The sequence below is a fragment of the Chamaea fasciata genome, unplaced genomic scaffold (genome assembly GCF_029207755.1).
Source record: "Chamaea fasciata isolate MVZ Bird 193981 ecotype frontalis unplaced genomic scaffold, bChaFas1.0.hap1 SCAF_3, whole genome shotgun sequence".
Taxonomy (NCBI): domain Eukaryota; kingdom Metazoa; phylum Chordata; class Aves; order Passeriformes; family Sylviidae; genus Chamaea; species Chamaea fasciata.
In genome coordinates, this window is record NW_027094088.1 from 50127494 (window position 1) to 50137391 (window position 9898).

Genomic DNA, 9898 nt, shown 5'->3' on the forward strand with positions numbered 1-9898 from the left:
TAAGTGCTGGGCCATACCTGGCAGCCCCAGCCGCTTGGAAAGCACCGTCCAGCTCGTCATAGTGCGACTTGTGTTCTCTCACCGTTTCTTAAAAAACACGAAGTGTTCACCCTGTGGAGTGCTTCAGAAACAGCACACTGATCTCATACACGTAGAGGAATCCTAACTTACGCTGAGAGGCTTTATGCTTTCTTGGAAATAGCCTAAATGTATATGCACTTCAAAAAAACCTGACGTTTGCTGAGCAGGATGGAGACTGCGGTTTTTGCCACCTTGCTGTTCCCGTGTCTCTCATCCAGTGTCCCCGTGCCACGGAATTCTGCACCTTAACCTTTCAACCCTGGGCCAGATGAGTAGTAGAACACAGAAGAACCCTCTTCTGCTACATGCCTCTGCGGCTGTGATGAGGATGTAGCAGCTCTTTAGGCTCTTGTCAGTGATTTCACTAATAATACATTTTCCAGACCTAAACAGAGGAAACAGTGGCTCTTGCCAGAGCCATTACATTTCCCCTTTCAAATACCTCTCTTTGGAAAAGTTCAGCTGCTCCCTCGCCTTTATTTCCAGTCCTAAGCATTAGTTCACTCCTTTAAAAAAGGTGTGGACAAATTGATTTTCTTGCCTATTGCTGTCCACACTGGCAAAACTCAGGAGACAGCACAATTTGCTGTGTGGGAAGGAACGAGTAGTAAGGAGAGGAGGTCACAAGCTAGCAATAGATGCTGAAGAGGCCTGTTATGGCCTCAGAAATGATGGTGTTCCCAGAGGTGATGAGAGGTGGTGCCTGTGGGGTGTAGGATCAGTGTGGGGTAGAGAGCTAACATCTCCTCTCAGCTGTGCTAAGGTTGAAGAAAACGGATTGTGGAACTACACTGACTTTGTGTAGCAAACAACCTTCACAGACTGACCTTTGTGCTTAATGCAGTGAAGTAGCAATCTTTTATTAGCACAAGCACTTAACTGCCTTGACTGAAGTACTGAGCACTCACTGGCACATGGATTTTAATTTCCACTTTGAATGGTGACATGCTTTCATGGTATTTTCTAACACATAATGCATTTTCTGGCACATAATGACAGGATGAGAAGAAACAGCCTCACATTGTGACAGAGGAAGTGTAGGAAAAATTTCTACATCAATGTGGTTTTCAAACATTAGAAGAACATGGCTTCCCAGCAAAGTGGTTGAACTGCTATCACTGGATAAAAGAAAGTGCATATGTTACACTTAGAGATAGGGTTTAGTGGTGGACTCAGTAATGTTTCAAATAACAGCTGGATTTGGTGATAGTAACAGTTTTCTCCAACCTACGTGATTCTGTGATTGCAAAGATATTTTACGCAAAATTAAGTAAGAGCAAGGCATCACCAGCCCTGGAAAGAGTTTAGATATTCTGACAGTTGTACCAAAGGCTGAGAGTGTACCTAAGGTGGCAGTCGCATCGCTAGAGCTTGGTAAGATTGAGGGTGTTTTATGACAATACTTCAGAGACTTGAAAAAACATGAAAAGGGAAATCAATTGGTAAGAACTAAGCCTGCTCTGTATGGATAAAGTAAATATAATTCCACTTACGAGAGCTGTTCCTGGTGCACCTGTGCCACCAGAACCCTGTACACAGCTCCTGGCAGGGGGTGTTCTCACTGCAGTCATTGTAGTCTGTCACCACAAAAACATTGCCAACTTGCTCAAACTTATCCTTGTCTTGAAGTGCTACACATTGGAAAAAAAATTTAATTGACTCATATGTAAACTGTCTTGTAACTTCCTCCTTTGCTCTTCACACTCTCAGCCCAAGTGCTGGTCATGTGCCTTTCTGTCAGAAAAGGTCCTGACAAGATAAACAAGTTCACACACATTTCCACAGCCTTTTGCTTGCTTGTTTATTTGCTTGTTTGTTTTCTTAGCTATCACCTACTCGTCACAGGGTTATTGTGCCTTCTCATGCACATGCATTAGCGCTCCATGTGATTTTGCCATCCTTGAAGAAATGCCTACAGGATTTTCACCTCTCTTAGACTGAAATGCCTGCTCCTTTGTTTCAATACCACAGTCACTGCACCACATTTTCTTTAAATTTTATCATAAAGAGAAATCACAGACACAGAGAAGTTATGTCTAACCAGAAGTTCCCCCAATCTATTAAAAGCACTGCTGTGCTCACCTTACAAAGGTAAAAACAGTCAAACACATACTCAGCCCCAAAAGAAATAAAATTAAGAAGTGCTGATTTGTGTTCATTTCATTTCTATGTATCCCATTCATCTGTCAAGAAGTTTAGTGATCTTCTCATGTACACTTAGAGTAAAAATACACATTTGATCTTCCAGGAGCATTGTTCCTAACTCTCCAGCAGTCATTTCAAATGCATGCTCATTTTTATTTTCCTTGGCTACCCATTCTTTCTAAATTTACAGTTCCAAGAAACAGAGAACTCCATTGGAACCCCCTTTATTTTCATTTTAAAGTATTTTGAGAAATATTTTCTAGTCCAACAAAGGAGTGCAATGTATTCTCCTTGACAACTACCATAAGATCTGACTGTGCAATGGATGTAGAGTGCTGAGCCAAGCTGCAGGTAAATGAGTTACATTGGCCATTTAAAGTGCTGGTTTTGCACACTGAAGGTATTGTGGGGGACATGGTGTGAGCATGGAACTTGGGAATCAGCAACATAAATCCGTAGGAAACAAGGCTTCATTAATTCTTCTGTTCATGGAAAATTTTGTTATGTGACTGTGTTTGCTGAAGCAAGTTCTATTTACTGGAAAGGGAGGAGGCCAAATAAACAGTAACTGGAATGAGTAGCAGAGGAAGAAAGTGAAGTCAAATAGATCAATCAAAATTAAAGTGCCAGGGTGTGTACTGATACCAGCCAAGCTTTCATTCTTTTTCCCAAACATCCAAAGAGAATTGAGCAGCTATTGCAATAGGTGTCCTGCAGTTGATTAGGAATAGGAGGAGGAAAATAAGGATCTTCAGTAACTCATTTGAGCACAATGTTAAGCTCTTACCCTTGGGTGGAGTTGAGACGGAGTATGGGTCAGTTCAAGATCCCACAGAGAAAGAGGTTATTCCTGAGCAGGACACTTGGGCTTTTCCAGAAACGTAAGAGATAGTCTCAGAGAAATCTCAGATGGCAGAGACTTACAGACACCCCTACCTTTCCAAATTTATCAACATTTTTTTGTTACCTTGGCCATTTAATTTGTTTGGCTTATCCTTCTGTTGCTTAGAAATAACAAAAGGATATTTTATAAATTAGCGGTGGGTCAGGAAACATCATCTGAAGCCAGAACAAACATCTGGTCTTTGTTCTATCCAATGATTTATTGTGTTGGGAAACTTGCCCCAATTGAACTGTGTGATAACTAATTGACTATGAAAAATGTTATCAGAAGCTTTTATCAGCTATCAGGCTGATAAAATTATAAGTGTGTTGAATCCAGTAGAGAGAGGAAAGTAACAATTCCATCACTTGAGGAAGCAGGTAGATACTTTCTGCAGTAGCGAACAGTACTGCTCATGTCTGTCCGAAGAGGATGTTGCTGTTAGGAAGAAGGGCTGAAAGGAGCTGTTCTGATCCACAGTTGAAAGTAGGTATTCTGAGGAGAGGCTAAAAGTGCTTGTCTTGTCTAGTCTGGGAAAAGAAAAGGCTGAAATGGAAACTTCTCTCTGCAAATATGTTCTTGGCTTTTAAACCAAAAGATAAAGTTTAGACAAAATCGCAAAATACAAAATGCTCCTGCTTGAATTAAGGCTGAAAATTACAAGCAAGTTTCTAATTTTCATGAGATTAGACCTTAGAACAATTTCAGACTATAATTAAAAATAAATAAAAATAATTTTTATATGGGAATAAAAATCTAATTAGGTGCAACAAAGTTTGTTTATATTATAAGTAATTATTAAAGAAGACTACCTGCTATAGCAGTGAAAAGGGTTCTGGTAATTTATCTGTATTGCTAGTGAACTGAAGAATGTATAGAAATATTAGCTGCTTAGAGTGTTGTATTTTAGAGCTTCTTTTTCTTGTAAAGTATATTATTGTTAGCCTCCAAACCTTTTATTTTAAAAGTTGTAGGACGAAAAGCAAACTACATCCCCATAACAGAGAAAAATTCTTCTGACAATACTTTGAAATAGTGCCGAAAGAGAAATAAAACCTGGTAAAAGAAGAAATAAAAGGCACTTGATTTAATAAGAAGTCTGCCTGATTTCTTCTGGACACGTGTTTCATTTGTAAGCATACTGAAACAAAATGTCCTGCAGAGCTGCACACAGACTGGCACAATTCTGACATAGTAAGATCAATAAATATCTTGTTACATCAACTAAGAAATTAGTTGTTAAAATGGAAAATGTCAAGAATGGTTTAGATTGTGGAATTGTGCCTGAGACTGATCTGTAACAAACTTATATAATGTACTGTAGAGCATAAGTAAAACAAATTGCTACTCAACAAACAAGTAGCTTACCAAGCAGTTGGCAGTTTGTGTGATTCTGTTTTCCTGACTTTTTCCTGACACTAAGCTTTTCTACAGTTACTTTTGCTTTCACCAAAGAACAGCATGAAACTTGTGGTGGTTTTCTGTTATTGGGAGGAGAGCCATATAAAGACAAGGAGTTAAACATCATACACGTATCAGGAAATGGAGTGGTGTCCAGGTTTTAGAAAGGTAAATTACTTGTTGGTAGAATTGTTTCGGTAAAGTTTAGGTCTTGACGTGCTTCAGTGATCAAATAGTTGAACCTACACAGTGAATAATTAAGACAAAACTACCCACAATCACATCAGAAAATCATACACCAGTCTTTGTTCTCATCAAGGGCATTTGTTTTTATGGAAGTCAATGTGGAAAAAGTACTTTTCTGGTATCTTAGATAAGAAATGCAACTTTGAACTTCTTGTTCAGGTACAAATATTCAGTCTGGAGGTACATGCATTTGTAGAGACACATGTAGTTCACAAGTACACAGAATGGGTTACATAGAAAAGCAATTATTCTTGGCCCGATGATCCTTATTAGAGTAATCTACTCTGTCTTATAATCATCTGCCAAATAAAAAGGGAAGATGAGCATGGAAAAATTGCAAGTCAGATGCACAAATCGCTAATTCCTTCTGCTGTCTGGAAGGGAAACAAAGTGTCAAGTGATGTTGAGTGGCCATCTCCTCCAGGTAAGGCACTGCCTGCAACAGCTCACATAGAATAAAGACAGTCAAGTCCCCTCTGCTTGGACTGGCAGAGGCAGAAGGTCACTGGAGTAGCCATACACATCATGCTCTCCGGTACATAAGCACACATGCATTCATGGATCCCCTGAGCACCAGGATGACCCCTCTGATGGTCACCTGCCTGCATCCAACCCTCCCTTGCCTCTCCCACAGGTCTCCCAGTTGCTGGTTGGTCCAGACTGAGGCTCACTGCAAACACCAATGCACTCACATTCTCATTCCACAGACACTCCTTGTTCACAAGGCCCCCTGGCATGGCAGCACTGACTCCCTGTCAGTGTGATGACCCAGCCTGAGGCCCCCTTACTCACTGGCTGGTCCAGCTTGAGGTTTGCTGGTAAGCACACTCCCTCCACTCCCTGCCCCACACCCCCACTTTGTGGGAGATACAGACACTCACCCCAGCAGCTGGCACAGGCACCCAGGCTGTGACCCACAGCCCTGCTCCAGCCCCTGCAGCAGAGCCTCTCTCTCAGCGCACTCACCCCTGGGAGGGACAGACTGTAGTGTTCATGCAGGGCACAGACAGACAAACACACTCATTGGACTTGTTTACATTCAACGAATCCCTTCATAGCCTCTTCTGCCGACTGACCTCTTTGTTCCTCCATGCGTTCCCTTCGCCTGTGTTCTAACAGGGATTTACATACCTTATCCCATTCCCGTAGCTATCCTAGTCCAGGTCTCCCCTTGGCCTACAGTCCCAGCTGTTGCAATGCCCAGGATCTTGGTACTAGACCCCTTCCAACCCAAACAAAGCAAAGGTAAGCCCAGTTTCCAACATTTACTTTATAAAAAAATCATTAGCACAATTTTTTAGCACAGGTAGAATTTGTTAGCACAGGTAGAATTCATCTGATTTCTCTGTGAGGTTGGTTCAGCTCAACTAGATTTCATGGTGCAAATAACCATCAGTGAAAATGAATAGAAAATTTCAAGTTGTCAGCTGGAGAGATCCAGGAGAATTTAACCACAGGAAAGTGCCTTACTAATCCAGTCTGGGATAAGACTTTAATAGGAACCAGAAATTAATCCAACATAGAAAAAGAAGAGGCATAACTTGAAAGTCTGATAGATCTGTAAAGAATTTTGCTTTCCTGAGACACCAGATACATATAAAGACATCCAGATTGGACTGGGAAGAATTGAAGGTATGTGACCATGCAGCTACCTTTGGTCAGGTGCATTTTGGTGTGTTGAAGGAGGCTGACAATGTATGGACAGGCTCAGGATTGTGTAGCAAAGAGTGGAGAGCAAGAAAATTTGAAGAGTGTCCTTGGGAAAATGCTGTTTCCAGATATTTTTAAGGACAAAAGGCATAGCATTGATGTTTGCTGGCCAAAAGAGGTGGCCAACTAGGTTGCTGCCACACTCTCACCTGGTGTGCTAACAAATAGATAAAAAGTGTAATACTTCTACCAGTAAGAACCGGAGTCCAGGACTCTCCTTCTGCTGAAGGACTCTGATAAGTGGCCTCCCTCTGGAATCCTGCATAGATGCCCTGATTCTGTCTGCATTGGAGCCCCTTGGGCAACAGCAAAGGTTTTGCTCAGCAAAAATATATAATGAGGGCTATGTGTGGCAGGGTGTTTGTACATGAATGCTGTTTGGAGTTTTGGCTTCTCTATAATAGTTGCATTTTTGCTATTTGCAATCTGTTGTTATTTCTTTTTCCTTCACTTTTTTTGGTCCATACAGAATGTCATGCCTCTGAACTTCACTGGGAAGGTGGTCAGAACTGAGAGAGAAGGTGTTTTAATTGCTGAGACTGCAAAACTTCACTGCAGCTGGCAGACACAACTGCAGTCGTGCACCAAGAGCATGCATACCTTTTGCAGGGGAAACACACAGAGCTACTGCTCAAACAGAGGCCAGTGTGGAAATCAGATTAACTTTGTGAACATGGTGGTAAGGTACACATGGCAGAAAACAATACTGAGAAACATGTGGAGAACAGGAAGGGAGAGTAGAATACTCCCCCAAATTATGAACGGAGGAAATAATTAATAGGGAATAAAACAAAAAGCAAGAACATTTTCGGAAGAACGGTCCTTCTGAGGAAGCTTGACCATATTAGAAAATACATTTCTTCTTCTTGTTTGCTTCTTACTTTCTGTTAGAAAAGAAACCATGGCTCAATCTTAATTTTTTTGCTTATAAAGGAAACCAAAATCCCTGAAAGTTTCTGTAAGTTAGAATCATAAGCAGTAACAGTGTGTTCAGTAAATAATAGCAGAAATGAGATAAAAAATGAAGATCCAAGATAACATTTCATCTTGTGAAATCTTGTTAACATACACAGTGAATCTTGCTAATATATTAAGCAACGAACTAATATAAAATATGAACTTTCCTTTTACTTTACAGATTGAGAATAAAATCTTCATTTTCACATTGGTCTCAAAACACCAATATTATGATATGAAGAAAAAAAATGGTCTTTTTAAAATTATCATCCTTTTTTCTCCTAATGCTGTGCATTTTGAGCAAAACTTTATAAATGTTCAGACATGTAATGAAACTCTACTCAGCTTTTAAGCCATGACATAAAAGTACTGCTTTTCACAGGATTGTCTTTGTCAGTGATATTGGGCTAAGGCTGACGTTTGTCAGCAATTATGGGCTGCAAAACAGTCCCTGTGCTTCCCATTGACTTTTTTGGTTTCTGAGTGGAAGCCAAAAAATGCTTCTGTCATTTTTTTTTTTTCTGTGGCAGCCTATCATGTGCTGAGATATTTTAGCACATCTTATGCTGCAATCTGAACCCTGATGTATTGGCAAAGCACTGCGTGCCCCAGAGTTCTGACGAGGGGACCATGAGGTATTTTTGCTCTGCCTGCTGTGGCTGGAAGGGGGTTGTCTTAGCTTGGTAACACATAAATAAAGCTGCAACTTACAGAAATGCATTGTGTGTCTAAAAGGAAGCCAGAAGTACCGGAGGACTGTGTTCATTGCCACGTCTTTATATTATTTTCACTGAAGAGGAAGTGGCTATTTTCCCCTCCAGAGATTGGAATTATAAACAGGCACTTGCACATCCAGTTCCTGCAATTCTGAAAGATCAGTGACTTAGCTGGCAGTATTGAATCAAGAAACTATATGCTATTCTTTGTGCTGACACTCAGATGTATTAAGCTTTCTGCTCAAAAGCAAATGTTAGCTATTGATGTTTCAAAGCATAAATAGTAGACTATTAGATTTAATCCTCTATCATAAAGTAGATGATTTAATTGCTTCTCCATTTAAATGAGTGGTTGCTACTGATTCCCCAAGAACTGTGGTCTTGACATTTGTGGTTGGAAAAGGAATGCCAGCAGGTAAAATTTAGTGATTGAAAACAGCATACAAATTAACACAGAAGAAAATTAATATAAACGTAGTTACCAATCTTCTTCTCCTGTCCAAACACGTGACTGAGTGATCTGGTTTGCAGCCAAAATGCCTATATTCATTGCTTTGCTATGTTATAATCCCAGAGGCATCTGTCAGGTCAAACTGGAGAACTATTTTTATGTGATACAGTACTTCATGTGGATTGAGGAAGTATTAAAAGCTGGAGTTCTAGTGTAGTAGCATTTATAATGCATATAAATAGATAAGAAATCACCTAATTTAGGGAATAAAGGAGGTAGCAAGAAGAAAGGAAATATGAACGCCATGATTTAGGAGCCAGGGTTCCATTTCTGGTCCTGCTGCTGGCCTTGTCAAATGACTTCCATAGGTGACATCTTCCAGCACCTCCCCAGTTTTCTCTCTTTCTAATGAGAGGAACTAAGGGTTACTATTGTTAGCACGCATGTCATACAGTAACTATGGAAGAAATCAAATCTGTGTATGAGAGGCAGTGAAAAAACCCACAGACTAAATTACATTTCTGTGTACAGCTGGATATCCCTGAATTTCACATTAAAACACACATACAGAGAGAAATGGATGTAGCTACTTCACTAGTGTGCACTTTTAACATTGCAGACTCTGCAAGTTAAGCACTGCTAAATCCAACACCAAGGCTTTACATCACATTTAAGTTGACTGACTGCAGTGTCATTTTTAAAATAACATTAAACATTCTCAAGAAATAGTTTCTTTTCTCAAAATAGGAACTGAAAGACTAATAAGATCCCATCTATATGGCCTTCTGATGGCAAATGTATGTTTGGCTGAAATTACAGCAAGCCTATGTTGTTTTAATTTCATATAATTTCTTTCTGTTTTGTCTGAGTTAGAATATTATTAACATGCATAAAGATAATTTTGTTGGAGAGCAACAGACCCTCAGTGGGTAAATTCATAGATCCATCCCACTGATAAACACTCACAGATCAAAATGAGCTTTGCAGGTCTGACCTTTTGACTTGCTGCCTTCTCCTTACATTTAGTTACACTGGTTCCATCCAGAGTCAAAGCAAGAGGAGGCTGAGGCCATCAGCTGGATGCAGTTTGCGTTTAGGAAAATCTAGAAGTGTTGTCATTGAACTAATTGTTTGGGGCGGATGTTCATTGTGAGTTTTGTTTAACTGTGGACCTCGTGCTATTTTCATAAAAATTCCAGATGTCCTTATACTTTTATTTTATAGGAAAAAGAAATTCAAACTTAGGAAAAGAAAAAAATCAGAAAACCCCACTATCTCTATGTCCAACCATGACTTCAGAAGTACAGC